General features: G+C 42.9%; 1 non-coding gene across 1 annotated transcript; it reads left to right on the top strand.

Annotated features, from left to right (window-relative positions):
• Positions 1 to 1,990: 1,990 nt before the first annotated feature.
• On the top strand, positions 1,991 to 2,065 carry Trnas-uga (transfer RNA serine (anticodon UGA)). The gene has a single exon. It is a non-coding gene; the product is annotated as a tRNA-Ser (tRNA).
• The last annotated feature ends 10,094 nt before the right edge of the window (positions 2,066 to 12,159 follow it).

The raw sequence follows: 12,159 nt of genomic DNA, 5'->3' as shown, positions 1-12,159 counted from the left end.
TCAGAAAAAACCTAAAGGACACAGTAGATACGATTACGACACAAATTGACAGTATAGAACGTGTCTCAGAAAAACATACGGTGGAAATCAGCACATTATCGGAAAAAGTAGTCGAACTTTCGAATCAGTTAACAGATTTATCTACGAAGGTAGGTGATGATCTGAATGGTACAAGACCGGTAGCCTATACTGATACAGAGGAGTACGAGGAAATTAGGAAACTATAACCAAATCAGAAACAAATTAATACGCAACATAAAAGAGAAATGCTGGAAGTGCAAGATCAGTTGGTGCACGTGATACAAGAATTACATATTTCAGAGGATACTCATGCCGGCCGGGGTGGCCGAGCGGTTCTAGCCGCTACAGTCTGGAACCGCGTGACAGCCACGGTCGCAGGTTCAAATCCTCCCTCGGGCATGGATGTGTGTGATATCTTTAGGTTAGTTAGGTTTAAGTAGTTCCAACTTCTAGGGGACTGATGACCTCAGAAGTTAAGTCCTATAGTGCTCAAAGCCATTTGAACCATTTGAGGATACTAGTGCTCCGACAGAAGAAGAGGGTTTTCGAAATACGGAAAAGTCACGAAGTAATAACACAGGGTATTTCGTAGATTTCGAAATCAATTGGCAAAGTGCAACGAGTCCTGAGATGGATCCGCTGACAGGACGTAAGAATGACCGGTTTGCGACACGGCGTCACAATAACTTTGACTATAAGCTCTTCATCACAATGCGTAAATTTAAAACATTCAATAATTCTATTAATGACATACATCCAAAGCCTGGCTTCATCAATTTTCTAATTGGTTTACTCATAACTGGTCATTACAGCATGATTAGAATTCTTGTTTGGTTATTTAGAGAATGAACCAGCTGTAAGAATGCGATCGGTTATTCGCGACTGTCACAGTGAAGGAGATTTTTATCATGCCTTCTTTTCTGTATATTGGTCTCAGATTACTCAAGATCGAGTAAAATACAGCATTATAATGATGAAACATTTCGACCAGTCTGAATTTTCCAGTTCTGTAAAATATTTTGGAGTTATGTTACACAAGAATCACAAATTACGCCATAGCTTCCCTCAACTTCCTATTTATTTAATAACTAATCGACTTGAGTTTCTCTATTCCTGAATCTCCCTGAACATTTTTGCACTTCCTTCTTCCATCGATCAACTGAGATATTTCATCAGATACCCATGGTTTCTTCGCAAATGGGACTTAACATCTGAGGTCATCAGTCACCTACTTAAACCTAACTAACCTAAGGGCATCACACACATACATGGCTGATGCAGGATTCGAACCTGCGACCGTAGCAGTCGCGCGGTTCCAGACTGAAGCACCAAGAACCGCGCGGCCACCGCGGCGGCGTTTTCTTCGCAGTTATCTTCTTTGTACTTACGTTTTCTTTGCATCTTTTGTGATTCTGCTTTCTAGAGATGCCCATTCCTCTTCAACGGAACTGCGTTCTGAGCCATTCCTCATCGCAGTATTTATAGCCTCAGAGAAACTCAAGTGTATCTCCTCTTTCATTAGCACTTCTGTATTACGCCTCTTTGGGCATTGATTTCTCCTGACCAGTCTCTTAAGCTTGAGCCTGCTCTTCATTACTGCTGAATAGTGAACTGTGCCTGTACTTGCTCCTGGGTAAGCCTTACAACCCTATACATGGTTTCGGTATCTCTGCCTTTCCGTGAAGTCTTCCTATATCTCTCGGCCTTTACCTACGTAATGAACTAACATTTCAGTATCCTCATATGCTTTCTTTGTCTCTTCATCTTCGACTTGTGACATAGTCATGGGTAAAGCCTAAAGGATTTATTGGTGGCCAACTCCTTCTACTCCATTGATGAATTTCTTAGTAAAACCAACTGATTTGTATATAAGTACAACAAAACTTCTGCAGGAGAGCTTCTGTAAAGTTTGGAAGGTAGGAGGCGAGGTACTGGCAGAAGTAAAGCTGTGAGTACCGGGCGTGAGTCGTGCTTCGGTAGCTCAGTTGGTAGAGCACTTGCCCGTGAAAGGCAAAGGTCCCGAGTTCGAGTCTCGGTCGGGCACACAGTTTTAATCTGCCAGGAAGTTTCATATCAGCGCACACTCCGCTGCAGAGTGAGAATCTCATTCTGGATTCAGATTGTTGCCACACTGCAACGAGCATGTTTAGAGTTACAGCTTCCACAGCTGCTGTTATGCGATGTCTCCATTCATTCATGGTTGTTGCTAACGGAGGCACATAAAGAGAATCTTTCATAAACCCCCACAAGAAATAATCTCATGCAGTCAGGTCCCGTGACCTTGGAGGCCAGTAATGTAGGGCTGAATTATTTGGTCCAGTGCGACCGATCCATCATCCATTAATGCTTTGATATAAAATTTCCGCCAGAGTGGCGACGCCCCATCCTGTTGGTAAATGAAGTCGTTCTAATCACTGTCCAACTATGGTAAAAGAAAGTTCTCAAGCATATCAGACATAAGCTTCCTGTAACAATGTTCTCGAGAAAGAAAAGTGGACAATACACCTTTTCCCGTGAAACTGCACAAAATTTTGGGGAATCCCCAACATGTTGTACAAATTCATGGGGATTTCCGTACTCCATATTCTGACATTATGACGGTTCATCTTTCCATTTAAATAGGACTTGACCTCGTCAATAATCACTAACCATTGAAAAAAACTGTCATCTTCCATCTTGCCAAGAAAGAAATTACATAACTCCGCATGTTGTTGTTTGTCACCATCACGAAGAGCTTGCAGCAGCTGAATTTTGTATGGGTATAAACGTCGACGGAACTCGCGCCAGACGGATATCGGGAGCATGGTGAGATGCTTAGCTGTACGGGGAACGGATTTATGTGGTCTCTTTGCTATACGATGGTGGATACGTTCGTCGTCTGTGTCAGACACTAAGGGATGGCCCGGCGATTTGCCTTTACACAAAGAACCTATTCGTCGGAATTATACATGCTATCCTCTAATGCTCTGCGCTGTTGGAGGATCCACACCATACCTAGTAAGAAAGTCACGCTGAACAGTAATTACTGACCCCACTGCACAAAACGTAGAACACAAAACGCTTTCTGTTGTTCCGACACCATTTTTACTAGAACTGAAGTGGGCGCACAGTGCTGTTACGTAGCGGGAACCGTGTAAAATCCGAGAGTTTTCTCTTTCCAACAGTAGGTTGTTCACTCATATATCCCAATTAATATAACAGTTATGACTTTTTAAAATGGGATGATTCTTTTTGATACACCCTGTATATAAACAGAGGACTACATTTCAGAAAGGAATGTATGTATGATTATCGTTATTGGCTCTTCTGTGGCCTCTGTTGGCAATTGATTGGTCACGACTAGGGGGAGAAGAGTGGTACTACAAAAACGGTGCTCTAAAATATTATTGGAATGACTGACATTGAGTCTGTAGCTCAAATGGAGCAATTTAATCGGTTACAAGTGAACATTTATTATTTTCGTTCAACAAGGAAAATCAATACTGACACGCCGCTCTATTAGTTGTTTAGCCAAGGTAATTTCAAATTTTCTATCATTTAAGATAAATAGCTTTATCGATGATTTGACCGAATATTTCGTAGCAAGTTGTGAAAGGAGTTCCAATACATCTAATGCACAACGGATTATTATCTGAAGCCGCATTAAAATTTCTTTTTTGGTTTTATTTTATAAAGTTTATCAAGCGTAAGTCTCTCTGGGTTGGTGTCGTTTATCCAAAATATATTCACTTTACGAATGAGAATACCTCATCCCAGATTCAGACGGCAGCGAACGTTGTTGAAAGTAAATTAGCTGTACCGTCGCCCATTTTGTGTGAGCATCCATAAACTACGAGCTCTAGGAGAAATTAAAGTAAAATGCACTTTAGACCTTATACGCACACCAATTGTGCATGTATGAATGACAGATTTCAATATTACGCTAGGTTTACAGATATGATACTTCACAACATCGCAACACCGGCTACCCGTTATGTCCTTGCCATAATGTGAGTGAAAATTGATGAGCAGCGAAAGGTATGTAAGATAATATAAAAGATCAAATAACCAACGAATAAACCGTCACAGTATCTACATTTTTAGCAGCAGTCAGCAGATGGGAATCAGTTACAAAGAGTAACGAATGACAGCGTTCCATAAGGACGTATAGAATTATCCTGACTACGGCTTTATTAAAGACGTTTCAAAAATAGTCTTAGAACTTTGGGTAAGAATTCCTTACTCTAAAACAAGAAAAGAATATATCGTAAATGTAGGTTTTAAAATGCACACTACGATGCTGTGAAACACATTTCTACTGCAAGCTCTTTGCTTTCCAGATCGTAAAGGAGGTAGTGTGGAACTAAATAGGATAAAACAGTTTGGTAAACATGGACTACATATTGAATAATTTAAGATGAAATGATGGAACTATTTTAACCACCATAGATCTCTGAATTTTATTCCATTAATGCACCATTCATGTGAAGTACATATTTGGACAGTTTTGAAATGTATGATATTGGTGATATGTGTGTCATATTTTTAAAAAAATGTTTCATGTTTACTTTTTAGAAAGTGGCGCATAGTTCACCAATGCCACACATTCGAAAATGGCCTAAAGGCGCATGGTGCATTAATGTGATATTCCCAAAATAAGGGCAACAAAAACCACCCATTTGAAGAGATGTGTTTCATAGTATCGAAGGTACGCATTTTAGAGTCTAAGTTTGGATTAGCTAGGCGTTTTTGTGTGTGTAAAGAACTTATCGCCAAAGTTTATAAAAGCATTGTGGGAAGCCCTGTACAATTGCTAATTTTCAGGGCCAGAATCAAATATCGGCAGAATTTCTTGGTTATGGTGCCGTGCCATATTGGAAAATAAATGGCTATGAAATAAACGGACATTCCAAACATCGTTCTTGCTGTCTTTTTCTGGGTCTATGGGTGCACGTTGGTGTACGGGCTGTGCTACAATTTTTCATAACTCCTCTACTGAATTTGACGCCACGATCTTGAAATTATTGATGACACACTGTAATACAGATCCGTTTCAACGACAAACAAAAGTAATAATAATAATCTCAGTAATAATAACTGTACAATATCTTTACGTTTAGTAAGAGCATTGTAACAGCTATAGAATCAAAGATACCAAATAAGAAGAGAATAGACAGGCATAAAATATTACGGTTTAAAAAGATGGGCACGTTTAATGATTTGAGGAATACCGAAACAGATAAAGCAATGGAATTAACAATAAGATAAGACATGCAGATTATAAACCAGTTGGGCAGTGGGGAGAAACAGACCATGACGCAAAAGAAGTGAGAGAATTTAATGGAAAGAACACGATTGTAAAATCCGTTCAGCACTAAATCCAATGTAAAGTAGAAAGCAGAGACCTATAGTCTAATTCATCGGCACACAGCAAACTTCGACTTAGACGTTTTGAAAGTTTGTATTTTGGTCTCTTGTTAACTGTTAGCGCTAACTTTTAGCCCATTTCATAATGTTGCATGTATGTGTCACCGACTGCTTTTCTAGCTTTAACGAAATGCTTTCGGCCGGTATGTTACTGTACCCACCAATACGACGCTTAGCTCTCTGTAATGGAGTAGAGTGACGAATATTTTATCCTAGGAAAGATTTTATCCAAGCTTTAGTTGCTATCAGGACATAAAGCATGTACTCTAAGGCCAGTGACATCATAACAGGTATTCCTATTCTACAATTTACGAGAAACGTTACTTCTGTAAATAGACCGACACCATTTCGTTTCTCAGTAATGTATTTGATTACTTGAAACTAATTTACTATTCAACAGCCTCTGATATAATACTTTTTCACATTTCACTGCGAAATTACAGTACGTTATTATTATTATTATTATTATTATTATTATTATTATTATGAGGCATAAATAAAAAAATGGCCTATGTAGCAGAATCCAATAATGATAAAAGTTGTTTTATACTGTTTTTGTCAGCAGCATTTCGGTGACTAACTGCTGACAAAATCACTTAGATGACGCTCTGTATTTAATGTCAATCATTCTCTACATAATTATCGTGTCTCAACCTTAGTTTGTACCATTCATCACTAATGCTTCGTAGATGTCTCGAAGTCGGTATCGTATGACTAGATGAAGTCACTAGGTATCAAACACACGGTTACAAGAAATTGTAATACTCTCAAAAGCACAAATTTTAGCTTTTAGATCATTAAGTGATGTAAACACTCAAAGATGTATATGTTTTTGAATGTTATGTATTATGTAAGTCAGGCTTCACATTATAAAAAGTTTGTTGCAATCTAATTTTAAAAGCCACTCAAGATGGACATGCTCCTGTTCTCAAATTGGCTTCTAGTGGGGCACTTCATGGTTATCTATGGATGTCAAACTCGTATCAGTTTATAGCTGCAACGTGCTCTGAGAAGGCGCAAAGAACAGAGTTCCTAAAATGAACGTTTTGTTAATGAGAGACTGTGTACTTTCGTTAATAATCTGCTGCGATTAATCACTGTCCTCTATTACAGTGTATAAATACACATTAGGAATCAAAGTATCAGTGCAGTTCTGGTTCTTTTCCTTGCTTGAAAATAACAGAGAAGCAGCTTCCTCTGCCAGACGAGCTAAAGTCGGGGAGTTAATGGATAAGTCTGTAAGTGACAGTGATGAGATGGAAATCTCATCAAAGCCCATCCTGAGTGGATACTAGTTAATTTGCTCTCCGTTACTCGACATAAAAGTCGTTAGACTGACTGGAGAAGGATGAGTGCAAGCTACCAACTCAGAGGAATTAGTCTTTCAGCACTTATCATTGGGTACATTTCAGTTAAGAAGAGCCATAAACATGGTTTCCCATCTCTCCTTTTAATCCTATGTTCTATGTCCGCGTTATTGATCTTAATCTTAAATTATTAACTTCCCTCAATTGAAATTTTGTTTACAGTAATTGCCCTGCCTATACATACGTTGCTGAAGGTAAAGAATGAATAAAAACTCTTCGTATTGTGAAAGGAAACAGTGTTCATGTGAAGTGGCCCAAAGTACTACAAAACCTAAATGCTATAACTTAATTTATAAAAGAAAGCTGAGACCTGCACAGTCACAAAATTTAATTTTCCAACACCCGCATATGGCAAGGAACTGGCCACTTAAGGATTTTTCACGTAATCGTGTGTGGTGCAAGATCAAGTGTGTTTCTTAGATGTTTGATACTGTAAACGTAATACTACAGAAAACAATGTTTTCACATGTCAAGAAATTGTACACAGTGTTTCATTGGGAACCACTCTATCTCACAAATTTCATTTGTTTCTTTCAGTTGTCGCGCAGGTCTCCATTCAACAGACTGATGTGTCGCTTTCTGTGTTGTGAAAAATATACATCCTGTCGTGGGATCTATCGTATTAACAACTTGTAGTAAAAAAAAAAAAAATGGAAAAAGACTTGTACGTGGCGGGGAAAATAAAAATGGCGCGGCGACCAGAGTTCCAGGGTAGAAAGAAACATAGCAGAGAAAAGGAGATGCAGTACTAACCTGACTAAAATAGATGTCGAAAGTGACCACCATTCATGTCTTGGCGCTTTTCGGTCCAGGTCAGCTAGCTGCTGAAGGCATATCGAAAGTGGACCTCAGGAGTAGCTGCTGTCTTAACCCAAAATTTTATGTTCCAGTTGTTGGAGGCAGCGAGGGTTGTGGCGATACATCTTAGACTGTAGGGCTCGCCACAGAATGTAATCGCTTACTGACAGATCAAGTGACTTTGCTGACCAGCTAGGGCCGCGACCAGTCTCATCCCTGATAACAACTCTGTCAGGAGTGAAGCTTGTGTAAATGTGCTCCAAGTTTCGGCCTGCTGTATGCGCAGTTGGAAGTAACTGTAGGACTTTTCCTCCTCAATTAGAGCAGCAACAAATTGACATCCAATCGTATCCACTCTACCGGGCGATTTTTATTTACCGTTCGCTGCACTTCTTTGGGCGTACTGAAGAAAACATAAACTGGAAAAATCCAACGGTGTACTGACCAAAAAGTCGTCTGAAGTCAGATACATTAACCATCAACATATTAATACGACTTTTAGCAACTGAAAGTACTTTACTATACCGATTTGTATGCATTGATTCTTGAAGGATATTATTCTAGAGTAAAAGAAATAAATTACTGTTATATGTGGAGTCCACATATATACTCATTTTACACACCTCTTTAAGTTACTACCTAATACTATGTTTATTCACTGAGTAGAGTATATGGGCGATACAGACACCATCAGCAGGATAAAATATAGTTATATTTTTTCATTAACGAATTTGCTGTAGACTAAGGAGACTGTGAAATGCACAACCCCTCACAAACAGAACGATTGAGCTCTGTAAGTCACAGTTTACATATCCACTCCTCTTAGGATCCCCTTCACACGTTACTATAATAATAACAATAATAATAACAATAATATAAATCGTAGATGTAAATTCAAGTCATTTGAAAGTGCACAATTTACGTTTATATATTCTGTAAACGCAAAGTAACTCTAAACCTTTCATTGAGTCTCTGAACACGTTATATAACGAAGAATTTGGTCAATACAATTCAACAAATATTAAAGTAAAGTCAATAACTGAGTCATACTTCATTTCCTCCCAAATAAGCAAACACTGTCTCACATATTCTGACAAATCAAGCTGTGTCGCCGTAACGTATGTCTGAAAATTAACAGTTGCCCTAGCCGTAGACGGAGCCTCTCCAAAATATGTGTGTGCATTCGTAACTCCCATTTGCCCTTTTGTGTACTGCATCACATGGAGGTCTAAAGTTTGGGCGTTGAAGAAAACGTTGATTTTGTTCTATCTTTCATCTAAGTGCCCAGCTGATACATACGTTGCTGAAGGTAGTGAATGTATAAACAATCTTCGTACTGTGAAAGGAAACAGTGTTCATGTGTACGTCACAAAACGAATTGCTGTTAGAAGATAAGTGGCAAAATTATAATCTTGATCATGTTGAGCCCGCAGCTGATATTGATGGTAATGATTACTGAAAACCATCAAAGCTGTTACAACGGTTATCAGGCATCCCGCCAGTTACGACTTTTGAATACCCATAATATTTCGGCGAATAAGCGTTCCGCCATCATGAGGTGGTGCTGATGCAATGATCGTCGGCTCTCTGCCGCTAGTATTTATATCTCGTGGGTCCAGGTGCAATTCCTTGCGTCGATGGCGTGCGGCGTGTTCGGTTGTTGGGGAAGCGGCGGCTTAGTAAGTGATGGGGCAGGGGGCAGTACCTTTTCGGCGGCCGTGGCGGAAAGATCTTGCACCGTTGCTCATCGACAGAGCTTATTATTGCTTCCTATGCCTTACTGAGTTGATAATCAGTGTCCCTGCTGCCGAAGTTGAATGTTACGCGATTTTCTGTGTTCTCTTACGCAGTCCCAGTAGTTACTTGTGAAGGCCAGTAGTTTTGTCTCTTAATAATTTGTTGCATGTCCAGTGCATACACAAGCTTTCCTGCTGTTGGTTATGTGGCGAGCGTAGACATACGCGGCAGCGAGTTGAAGGGCGTGGCGGATCGCCGCCCGGCAGAGAATGCTCTGTCGGCGGTCCCATCCCCCTCCCCCCCTCCCCCTTTCACAATCTATACAAGCGGACGCGGCTTCTGCCGCTGAAGTGAGTGAAGTGAGTGATGTGGAGGATCGCTGCTCGGCCGAGCTCGCTCCTTCGACGGGTCCATAACAACCTTCACCTGCGACGGACTGGCCTTCGAATGCTGACCAGGAGAAGAATATTAATAGAGGACCTGAATGTCGTTATGCAGCAACCGCCGGAGCTGTGGGAGCGAGTGATTCGGCGGGGGGTAGAGCTTTTTCTGCCGGTGGCACCATCCTGTCTCCTACCTACGACTGACCGATAATCTCTACGTCGATCGCTAGAGCGAAAAGCATACACAGATTTACCTGTGCGATCACGTGACCTGTGAAACCGTACACACTCGGTCGATGTGCATCACTCAGCCATGCACCGCTTGGCAACCAGCTGACACATCTACTGCCAAGAAGGAGACGCGGAAGTCGCTGTAGCCGCCTGGAAGACACAGCCAGCGGCCGCGCTAGAGACAGAAACGCAAGGGGTGCGCGTTGCCGCGCAGAAGACTCCTACCTCGCGGGTTGCCAAGAAACCAGGAGTAGCGAGCCGAGGGGAGGCAGCCGTGCAGAACAACACTGCCTGACGACTCGTAGCGATGCCCGAATCAGAGACCCAGGACTCTGCAAGTGCATTGGCGTAACTAAAAAGAGTACTCCCTAAGAGAGCCACAAGCAGAAACCACACAACCATCATGGAAACGCCGATCTGTGTCCGACAAAGACGACACTACATCGCAGGACACCAGCAGCAAGTCGCGGCCAAAGAGAAAGGTGAGAAGCAAGCCGTTGTACCCACTCCAAGTCTGGAGGATGAAGTGAGATTCATCGCACCAATCAGGAAGCACACTGCCAAGGTCAAAGTACTACAGTCGGTGGTACCGCTATAACGGAAAACCAATACAGTGGCATCCCTGAATCGGCTGACGCTGGTGTGAGTGGCGCTGAGCCGTCACGGTGGAAGAAACCTCCTCCCTCTACGCCCGTCGTCGTCCAATGAGGAGGTAATTCAAGGATTACCTACAGCTGACTTCAATCCAGCAACAGCCGCAGTTGCTGGAAATGACCACTTCAAGGTCAAACTTGGCAGCAGCGAAGGCCACAAAAAACTCATGGTCTTGATGAAAATGGGGGGGGGGGGGCACACTGTTACACGCATAACGCAGACCCATCAGACTCTTCAAGGAAGTCGTCTGCCGCCTCACGATGAAGATTTAACGGAGTCACTTCAAAGAAGAATTGGAGGCGCCGGGCTACGATGTCCGATCGACGTACCTGATAAATTCGCCCTAGATGCTCAGGGACATGCCCCTGTTCTGCGTCGCTCTGGTCGACAACATTGAAAATCGCAAGATTTCGCAGCTAGAGTGCATGATACGAGCGCGAGTACCGGTCGAGCCACTTCGACCAAAGCGGAGGAGGGCTCAGTGTTACTTGTACCATGGCCTCGACCACATCACACCCCGCTGCGTCCGCACCAGAGTGCACTCTTAAGAGAGAAGATGCGCCACTATGTTGCAACAGCAGTGAACCACACGTGCCGATCTACAGCGGTTGCAAGGAGTTCAGGGAGCGCAGCAGAAACCAGTGACGAAAGTCAGCGCCGTCTAAGAAGGTGACGCCAGGAACCAGTTTCGCGGATTCCGTGAGGGGGAAGGCACCCACAGAAGGTGCAGCCAGTTTCACGGATGCCTTCAGGAAGAGGCTCCCACAGAACCAGGCGAAACCAACAAGCAACAGTCAGCTACAGTGGCCAAGAGGTAGTCAGCCTTTGAAGCTGGACTACCAGCAGCGCCACAAACAGTACACAGAGGGCGAGGACGGCTCGCTGAGCTTCCTCCTGACCCCGCAGCACCGCGACCCGTGAAACGTGCCGGACAACAGCCAGCAGCCGCCGTCCAGCCACAGAGCGCTGACCCAGCCACAGAGGACGCCACCATGGCTACTGCGATCGCTGAACGAGATCTTGCAGCAACAGCAGTCACAGCGGCCCTGCTGGCCAGCACCGTCGCCAAGAAGAATCAGCATGGGTAATTGACTCATCAATGGACTCACGGTTATCGGCTTCAATGCAAACAGTCTTCTGCCCCAGCAGGATGAGTTTCACCAATTACTTCAGGTAGATGAGATAAACATATGTCTCGTGTAAGAAACTCACCTCAAAGAAGGCTAAAACGTGCGGTCCGAAAACTACCACTGCTACCGCAACGACAGGCTAACGGCTAGCGGGGGCACCGCCATGTACATCAAGAAATCGTTGCAGCACCATGTGATACACCTGCCAAAGCTGGACACCATGGAGGCCACGGGAGTGGCCAACACCGCTGTCAGGCGCACTGCGGACAATAAGGAATAGGCTTATCATTGCGAGTGACTTAACGTTAAGCCCAACCCAATGGAACTAACGCCTCACAAATGTCAGCGGTCGTCTACTTCGGCGCACCGCCCACAAAAACGGCGGCAGTGTACTGGGGGTATTCGAACCGATAACCTACACTGCCAGAGGAC

This window comes from Schistocerca nitens, chromosome 1 (assembly GCF_023898315.1).
Source record: "Schistocerca nitens isolate TAMUIC-IGC-003100 chromosome 1, iqSchNite1.1, whole genome shotgun sequence".
Classification (NCBI taxonomy): Eukaryota; Metazoa; Arthropoda; class Insecta; order Orthoptera; family Acrididae; genus Schistocerca; species Schistocerca nitens.
This window is presented reverse-complemented; position numbering and strand designations above follow the sequence as displayed.